Raw genomic sequence first — 8,413 nt, 5'->3', positions numbered from 1 at the left:
CATCCTCTTCCCAGGGAGGGAGGAAGGGTGGCCAGCCTGTTATTCTTCCCATTCCTATTCCTGCTCTTCTTGAAGATGGGTTTGAGGTCTGAGATTTCTAAGGACCCCAGAGCCATTCTGGTTTCCTTGACACTCAGGAGAGCACAATCTGGAATCACAAGAAAGGGTGATAGAGCAGACTGGAGCACTTGCAGTGATCCTTTTCAAGGCAGCTGAGACGAATCTCACTGATCTAGTGGGGTTTGTTTATGGAGTCACACACAGAAATATCAGGGTTCTGTCAGGCGTCCATATCTGAGTTGGTCTCAGGACTCCTTGTTCACCCAGGGATGCTCAGAGACAGAGTCTGTCCCTATTACACACAGAGGCAGGAGTCACAGTGTCCCTCTGGCCTCCTGTTGCCACTCCCAAAGGACAGGAGACACCTCGACCCTGTGGTGTGTCACCTGCTCTGCACTCATCTGAGATGTCCCACATCATGAGGAATGGACACAGGGAGCTCAGTTCAAGGAAGCACAACCCAGTGCTGCATTCAGGTGATTTCCCATAGGTTGTTCCTCCCAATATGAAATGACCTCAAGACATTGCCTGTCCCACAGGCCTTCACGGAATGGAAAGGAAGAGTTGATGGTGTTTGTGCTCACTCAGGTTCACGTCACCTCATGTACATGATGTGCGTGCTCACATCTCATCTGTACAAGGCAAACATGGACTGCTGAACTATTCATTGAGTGTCCATCCATGGAGAGAAAACAGCCTCTGTGGGTGAGAAGCCAGTGCTGGAAATGGTGGTTTGAGAGGCCAGTCCATGGTGGTTGACCTGAGGCTCCTTCCACGGGGTGTCCAGTGCACAGAGGCACAGCCCAGCCCTGCTCTACTGGTCCTGCAGGTCTCTGGCAGGAGCCTGGCTGTGAGAGGACACTGCTGTGTGCCAGCCCTGCACACACACACTGTTCAGCTGTACACTGGTGTTTGCATTAGTTGCCACTTTCATGGGCATGTTCTTGAGAGAATCTTTGGAAGAAGACATAAGCCTTCAGGCCGTTTAGTTTGGAGATTTTATATCTTTCTCTGTGGAAAGGCTGTTCTGAGGCCAGTTCTGTGACACAAGTGCAGATTGCCTGTCCCTGCCTGCACCCACAGCACTGACACACAGCAGGACGGTGACCAAGCTGCCAGAGCACTCAGGCCTTGCACCAACACCAGGGATGAGAAGGAGAGTGTGGAGTGGAACCAGAACAGCTCTGGAAGAACAAGCACTGCTGCTCCCTGGCAGTGCGGCCATGATGGACTCTTTTACCCTCCTCTCATGAACACAGGAACCATCCCTGGAGCTCTAAAAATGTGCTTGCAGGAAGGATATAGTGATAAACAAGTCACTAAAGAGCCTTTTATTTTGTTTAGAGAAAAGGAGAGCACGGCTCCTCCTTTGCACAGCCAACAGTTATAAAAGAAAAGCCAATAGTGAATTAGAAAGGGGATGACAACATTATCACAAGAAGAAAACAAATAATAACAACAAAAAATCCAGATGACAGGCTGGACCTGTAATTAGCTACATTAAAACACCTATGTAGAAGCAGATGGGTGGTTTATTGCTTTACAAAACAATAAGATATGAGTTTGCACAGGGCATCCTTGAGCTCCTGGTTCCTCATGCTGTAGATGAGGGGGTTCACTGCTGGAGGCACCACCGAGTACAGAACAGACACCACCAGGTCCAGGGATGGGGAGGAAATGGAGGAGGGCTTTAGGTGGGCAAACATGCCAGTGCTGATGAACAGAGAGACCACGGCCAGGTGAGGGAGGCAGGTAGAAAAGGCTTTGTGCCATTCCTGCTCAGAGGGGATCCTCAGCACGGCCCTCAAGATCTGCACATAGGACACCACAATAAACCCAAAACACAGAAATGCTACTAGCCACAAGCAACCCAAGTTCCCTGAGGTAGGAGTGTGAGCAGGAGAGCTTGAGGATCTGGGGGATTTCACAGAAGAACTGGCCCAGGGCATTGCCCTTGCACAGGGGCAGTGAAAATGTATTGGCCGTGTGCAGCAGAGCATGGAGAAACCCAGTGGCCCAGGCAGCTGCTGCCATGTGGACACAAGCTCTGCTGCCCAGGAGGGTCCCGTAGTGCAGGGGTTTGCAGATGGCAATGTAGCAGTTGTAGGACATGATGATGAGAAGAGAATACTCTGTTGAAATGAAAAAGAAAAACATAAAGACTTGTGCAGCACATCCCAAAAAGGAGATGGTCCTGCTGTCCCACACAGAATTGGCCATAGACTTGGGGACAATGGTGGAGATGGAGCCCAGGTCAAGGAGGGCGAGGTTGAGCAGGAAGAAGTACATGGGGGTGTGGAGGTGCTGGTCCCAGGCTATGGTGGTGATGATGAGGCCGTTGCCCAGGAGGGCAGCCAGGTAGATGCCCAGAAAGAGCCAGAAGTGCAAGAGCTGCAGCTCCCGTGTGTCTGCGAATGGCAGGAGGAGGAACTGGGTGATGGAGCTGCTGTTGGTCATTTGCTGCCTGTGGGCATGAGGACCTGTGCAAGGAGGAAAAGGTTTAGATCGAGCCTTCTATGGGAACAACCAAAGCCATTTCCCAAAGTCTCTCCCACCCCACTCACACAAAGAGACCCATTATTTTTTTCAGGAGAATGTCCTGGCTGAGCCCTCGTCGGTGCTTGATGAGTGTGCAATGAAGAGCAGGGTCTCTGCCCAGGGGCTCCTGAGTCAGCCTGACCCTGTGTGATGGGGTGGGCAGGGGCCAGCCCTGGGGTTCAGCTTTGTCAGCTGGAACCGCTCCTGGTGCCGAAGGGACTGTCAGCATCTGTACCCCCAGGCCTGAGAAACTGAGTTTGAGAGGTTTGGTGTTTCTACAGCTCCTTCTGCCCTCCTACCCTGGGGAGTGTTGTTGGGTGTCAGAAACCCTCAGCATTTCTGCTGCACTCAGGGAGAACAGAGCGAGTCCTGCGAGACCAGGGGGTGCCTGTGGGTCAGTGCAGAGTGAGGGCAGCTGCTCTGTCCCTCTGTCCTGCTCCAGCTGCCCTGGGCTGGCACCTTTCTGAGATGGAGGCTGATCACACTCCCATGTTACCCTGAAAAGCCACCAGGCACTGCTGAGAGCAGAGGGATCCTCCTCAGACCATGACAGGTCTCACCCTTTCCTAAGGTCTCAGCACCCCACGTTTAGCCCAGGACACACACGGCTCATTTCCAGCCCCACAGACTGCATTGCCCACAGCCCACAGGTCAGAGCAAAGCTGGGACACGTTTGCCCATGGACACACCTGCAGGAAAGGACCCCCAAAGTCAGGCTGTGCCTCTGCAGCTGAAACTGCCATCCCCAGAGAGCCTGACAGCAAGAACAAGATCCCAACAGCAGTGACCCAGAGCAGGGCAGCAAGAAGGAAAATGCGGTGAGAGTGGGTGTGAGAGAGGCCAGGGCAGGGGCAGCCGGGCACTCAGACAGCGTCACGCTTCCCCAGCTGTGCAGCCACCTCCCAGACACCAACAGTGCCGGGCAGCTGCTCTCAGCCCCTGTGCTCTGCAGAGGAACTGGAGCTCTGGCTGCACAGGAGCTGCTTCATGCCTTGGAGCCCCCGGCCCCGAGGGCAGAGGCTTTGCTGGGTGGGACAGGAGGCCAGGGGGCTGCTCACAGGAGGGATCTGACCTGCAGGGGGTCACAGGGACTTTTCTCTCTTCTCCCTCCCATAACAACTCCGGGTTTAGTTTCCTCTCATTTCTGATCATTTTCCTGCTGCCTGGAGATTCTCCCCTGGGAGGTGTTTCCCTGTCCATGTCTCTTCCCTGTCAGTGCTCACAGACCATCCCACCCTCTGTGCCCTCCCCCTGGCCCTACAGATCCTTCCTGTTCATAGGCACTGCCTGGGGGCATCTTCCTGTCTGCAGGCTGGAAAACAGGACAGGTCAGACTAAGTGTAAGGTGTCCAGCAAAGGTGATGCTGGTTCTGCATGGGCAGAGGAGAGGCAAGGCATGCCAGGATTCTCTTGAAGACCTACTGCGGTTCATGTGTCTCAAGTATTTCTTTAAAATTAAGAACAGCCTTAATCACCACCCATTCCCCAGAGTAGGAGACTGAAAACACAGACTCAGGGAGGTTCCTTATCTTTGTAGTACTCTTTGTCTTCTTCTCCTTTACACCTCCTCTTGTCAATATTCTGGAATGAGCTGGAGCTGTGAGCAGCCCCGACCCATGGAGAACCCAGCAACAGAAGGACCCTGCCCTGCCGGGGGTCGCTCCTTCCCCCCACAGCTTCTCCCCTCAGTGTTGCTGGGCTCTCCCGGGCAGGCTGAGCGCTGACCCTGGCAGGCAGCAGAGTCCCTGCCCGGCACAGCCCTGGGGTGCAGGGACCCTGCTCTGCAGGACAGCCCTGGGCACCCCTGCCTGCACATTGACATTTACACCCCACAGCCACCCTGGGGAGAATGCAGCATTCACATCTTGTCACTGACTGTGCAGAAGGCAAATCCTGCTCTGCAGCACATCCTCCCCTCTGATCAGAGAACCTCTGAGAGCTGTACTTACATCTCTCGCAGGCTCTGCAATGTGACAGCTTTCTGAGATCCTACCATGATTTGCAGATGCAATGCCCTGCAGCCACAGCCTTCATATTGAGAGGATTTCATTTCCAGTGACCTCTCAGCATCCTCCCAGCCCAGACTGCGATTCCCTCTCTGTGCCTGGCTCCTGTGCCCTCGGTGCTGCAGGTAGAGCCCTCAGCCCTGCTGCGTGTGCAGAGGAGCTGCTCCTGGGCAGAGCTGTCTCTCTGCAGCGCTGCCGCTGCCATGAGCTCCCTGTGTCCCAGGAGCCCAGCCCAGCTCAGCAGCACAGGAGCAGCCCTTGATGTCCCTTCCTCTGTCCCCTCTGGGCTCCTCCAGGTGTCCCTGGGACTCCAGGGGCACATCCTTTCAGAAAACCTGAAGTAATCAGTGATGTTGATTCTCTCTCCTCTGAAGAGACACATCATTGTGTTCTTTTTATTAAATGAATTAGTATGAAAATCTTCTCTTCTTGTCCCATCATTAGACAGGACACCACGAAGGTTACACCAAAGGATCTAATTTCTCCAAGCTGAAGAAGGAATATCTTCAGTTGAATGAGTTCAGGCATTCTATTCTGGTTTTATACTCCAAGGTCTAGAGAGACATTCATCAATATTTGGCTATGTCATGTCTGTGCTCTGATTCAAAACCTTTGCACACATGGGCTCTTGGACACTTGGTGCCAGGTTTCTTGTGCAGGTCAGAGCTGGGCTGGTGCCACAGCTGGGTTGGCTCAGCCCATATGTGAGGCCATGTCCTCAGCCAGGAACCTGACTGGGGAGCTGGAGCTGTCAGTGCTGCAGACAGAGCTGTGACGCGGATGGAATGAACTGCCAGGCAGGGTGGCAGGAGTGAGTTCATCTGGTCTCAAGGACAGCAGCCTCCAAGCACAGCAACAGCCCAGATCAAAGCTCCGTCTAGACCTGTAAGGCAATTCAACTTCCCATAATGAGCTGTTACTACTGCAGGAACAGTTAAAGGAGAAACAAACTCATTGTCTGGCCACTGCTGCACTTAATAAAAGAAAGAGGTGAGAAACTCTATGTCCTCTTGTTGTCCCCCTTGTCCAGCAAGGTCTTCCAGGCCTCTGTGACTGGAGTCAGAACAACCAGCAGTGGATGAGGATCAAGTCAGGGGTCACTGCAACTAACACAGTCCTCTCCAGTCTATGGGACAGCAGGGGCAGCATCCCAGGAGCTGGGACAGCAGGACCATGTCACAGTGAGGCCACTCTCCACCATCTTGGAAAGCTCATGGAGACAGGGGGGACTCCCTGACCACTGGCAGCTCTCACACAGTGTGTGCACTTTTCAAAATGGCCCATGGGTGAGCAGGGGAACTAAGGGCTGTGCCCCAGAGCATGTCCACTGGGACCCCATTTCTGGGTGTCTGGAAGAGAAGGTGATGGGGTTTGCCCAGGGCAGGTTGTGCCTGTCCATCCTCTTTGCTTTATATGAGGAAAGGACAGGGTTGTGGATGTGGGCAGAGCAGTGGTGGTCTGTTACCTGGAAGTTAGCAAGGAATCCAACATCATTTCCTGCAATATTTTTGTAGCCAATGTAGGATAAAGCACTGAGTTATCTGGTCTAATGCTGCTTTGAGGAGGAGGTTGGTCAAGACACCTTCCAAACTCCCTTTAAACCTGAATAATGCTGTCCTTTCATCCCCCTCATGTTTTCAATTCAGACAAAGCTCTCAGGTTCTCTCTGACCACAGGAATAATTCACATGAGGTGCAGGGCTGCTTTACAAGTGCCCCCAAACAGCCCTGACCACAACTTTTGCATCTCTTTTCATTTGCTCCAACCCAGGCTCTTTATTGCTCTCCTAGTACCCTTGCAGAAGGAACACACCACCTTTCAGAGCAGGTTGTTCAAGAGGTGTCAGCATCCAATGTACAGAGTCTGCACACCAGCCAGGCAGCAAAGCCACCGTTACAGAAATGACCAGCTCCTTGACCCCAGATATCAGCGTGACATGTCTGCTGAGATGCCAGGAAACACCTAAAATACACGTGAAGTGTATGTGAGTCCTTGTTGTGTATCGTGGCTTGTCTCCTGACCCATGTGGTGCTTCAGGCTGTGAAGAGAATCAAAACCAGCCATTGGACTGGGGTAGTTGCATTTTACACGTCTCACGCAGGGCAGATGAGGGAGCTCAGAACTCCAGATTCTGCTGCACGGTTGGGACTGCAGAGACTGGAAATGCAGATGACAGTGTGTGTCAGTGCACACACATAAAGATTCTGGCTTCCTTTGGGCCTTTGCACTGATCTGGGATCTGTACCTTGGCCACCTTTGTCTGAGAAAGAAACTATTCTCCTATGCACCTCCACATCACACCACATAACAAATAATTAAAAGGTAGAAAACTAATGAAAGAAACACAATTTGGGGGTAATTCTGTCCAAGAAGTGTACTCTTTAAATGATTAAAACAAAGAAGAAGCAAGAGAAAAAGCATTGTTCTAAGAGCTTCTTTCAAGACACAACTGCTGAGGTGTAGTAGATGTTTGGAAAAGTAAGAATGACTGTAAGAAATGAAATCAAAGAGCTTAATTTATCATGATCATCAGTGAGAATAAGGAGTTCCCTGTTACTGTTACTAGTGACAGCACCACTGTTCCAAAACATCCTTCAGAGCATCTCCATTTTTCCTGGCTCCAAAGCTCATCCTGCTCAGAGTTTGACAGGATTGCTGCAAGCCCCTGTGACCCAAATCTCTACAACTGTCTCTACTCAACAGCCTTTTACCCCAGGAAGGGGAAAACTGCCAATGCAGGCACCAAACCAGTGCCCAACCTGCCTGGAGAGCCAGGACTGTTGTGCCACATAACAGCAGCCTCTGAGGGAACCTGGAGGTGATGGGATTGAAATGGTTTCACCCCAAATCAGAGAATCAGAGAATCATGGAATCATTGAGGCTGGAAAAGACCATTAAGAATATGGAGCCTAACCGTAAATCTAACACTGCCAAGTCCACCACTAAACCATGTCCCATAGCGCCACATCTCCACGTCTTTTAAAAACCTCCCGCAATGGAAGCTCCAATCCTGAGCTGGCAGGACACCGCTGGCTGCAGTTGGACATAAGATACTGGTCATGGCTGTGAGTTCAGCCCTTGCTGGCAGAATGTCTCACACCCTCACTGAGGAGGGCAGGGGGCTGGGAGATGGGAGCACATTTCAGTTTCCAGATCCCAGCACAGAGCCCAAACCATCCTGCCCTTGAACTCCGGATCCCATTTCCTGAGATGCAAAGCTGGTAGCCTTCTGAGGATAATCATGTTAAAGGCATGAATAATCCTTCCAGTGTTTGTGTAATATGTCTAGGAATGTCAGTCGTATATGCTTATATTTAAATAACTGTAAAATAGTACTCTGCATCCATAGTAGCCCCTCTGGCAATGACAATTAAATAGGTATTTGCACTATAAGGCTCCATACCCCATCCACAAGCACACATCTAGAGTGGTTCAGATGAAGGGTGTTCTGGCAAACGTCACCCTTTTTGTCCCCAGGTGATGGACACTGCTCATGTGCCTCTGCAGAGAGTGGCAGGAGCTGGATCCCCTTCTCGGGACAGACTCCTTCCAGGAGAGACACAGACACAGGGGGAACTCATCGAGGCTTTACGGCATTTCACTCGGCATCAGTTTTGACATATTGGGTGCTGTCCTGTGACTGCCCTTTCTGCACAAATGATCATACAAACACAACCATTTAGTGAAACATGGTCATAAAGGGCTGTTATGGACAAGAAATGTAACCATGAACTTTGGAGAGAGCGAGGAAGTTCATAATAAGCAACAGGAAGAACCAAGAAGCTCGAGGCCTCTTCTGAAGAGCGGGA

At 51.6% G+C, this 8,413-nt stretch overlaps 1 pseudogene across 1 annotated transcript; it reads right to left on the bottom strand.

Annotated features, from left to right (window-relative positions):
- Positions 1–1,592: 1,592 nt before the first annotated feature.
- On the bottom strand, positions 1,593–2,517 carry LOC308044089 (olfactory receptor 14J1-like; annotated as a pseudogene). The gene has a single exon. The product of its transcript is annotated as an olfactory receptor 14J1-like (transcript).
- Positions 2,518–8,413: the final 5,896 nt, after the last annotated feature.

Source organism: Nesoenas mayeri, assembly GCF_963082525.1.
Source record: "Nesoenas mayeri genome assembly, chromosome: 10".
NCBI lineage: Eukaryota > Metazoa > Chordata > Aves > Columbiformes > Columbidae > Nesoenas > Nesoenas mayeri.
This window is presented reverse-complemented; position numbering and strand designations above follow the sequence as displayed.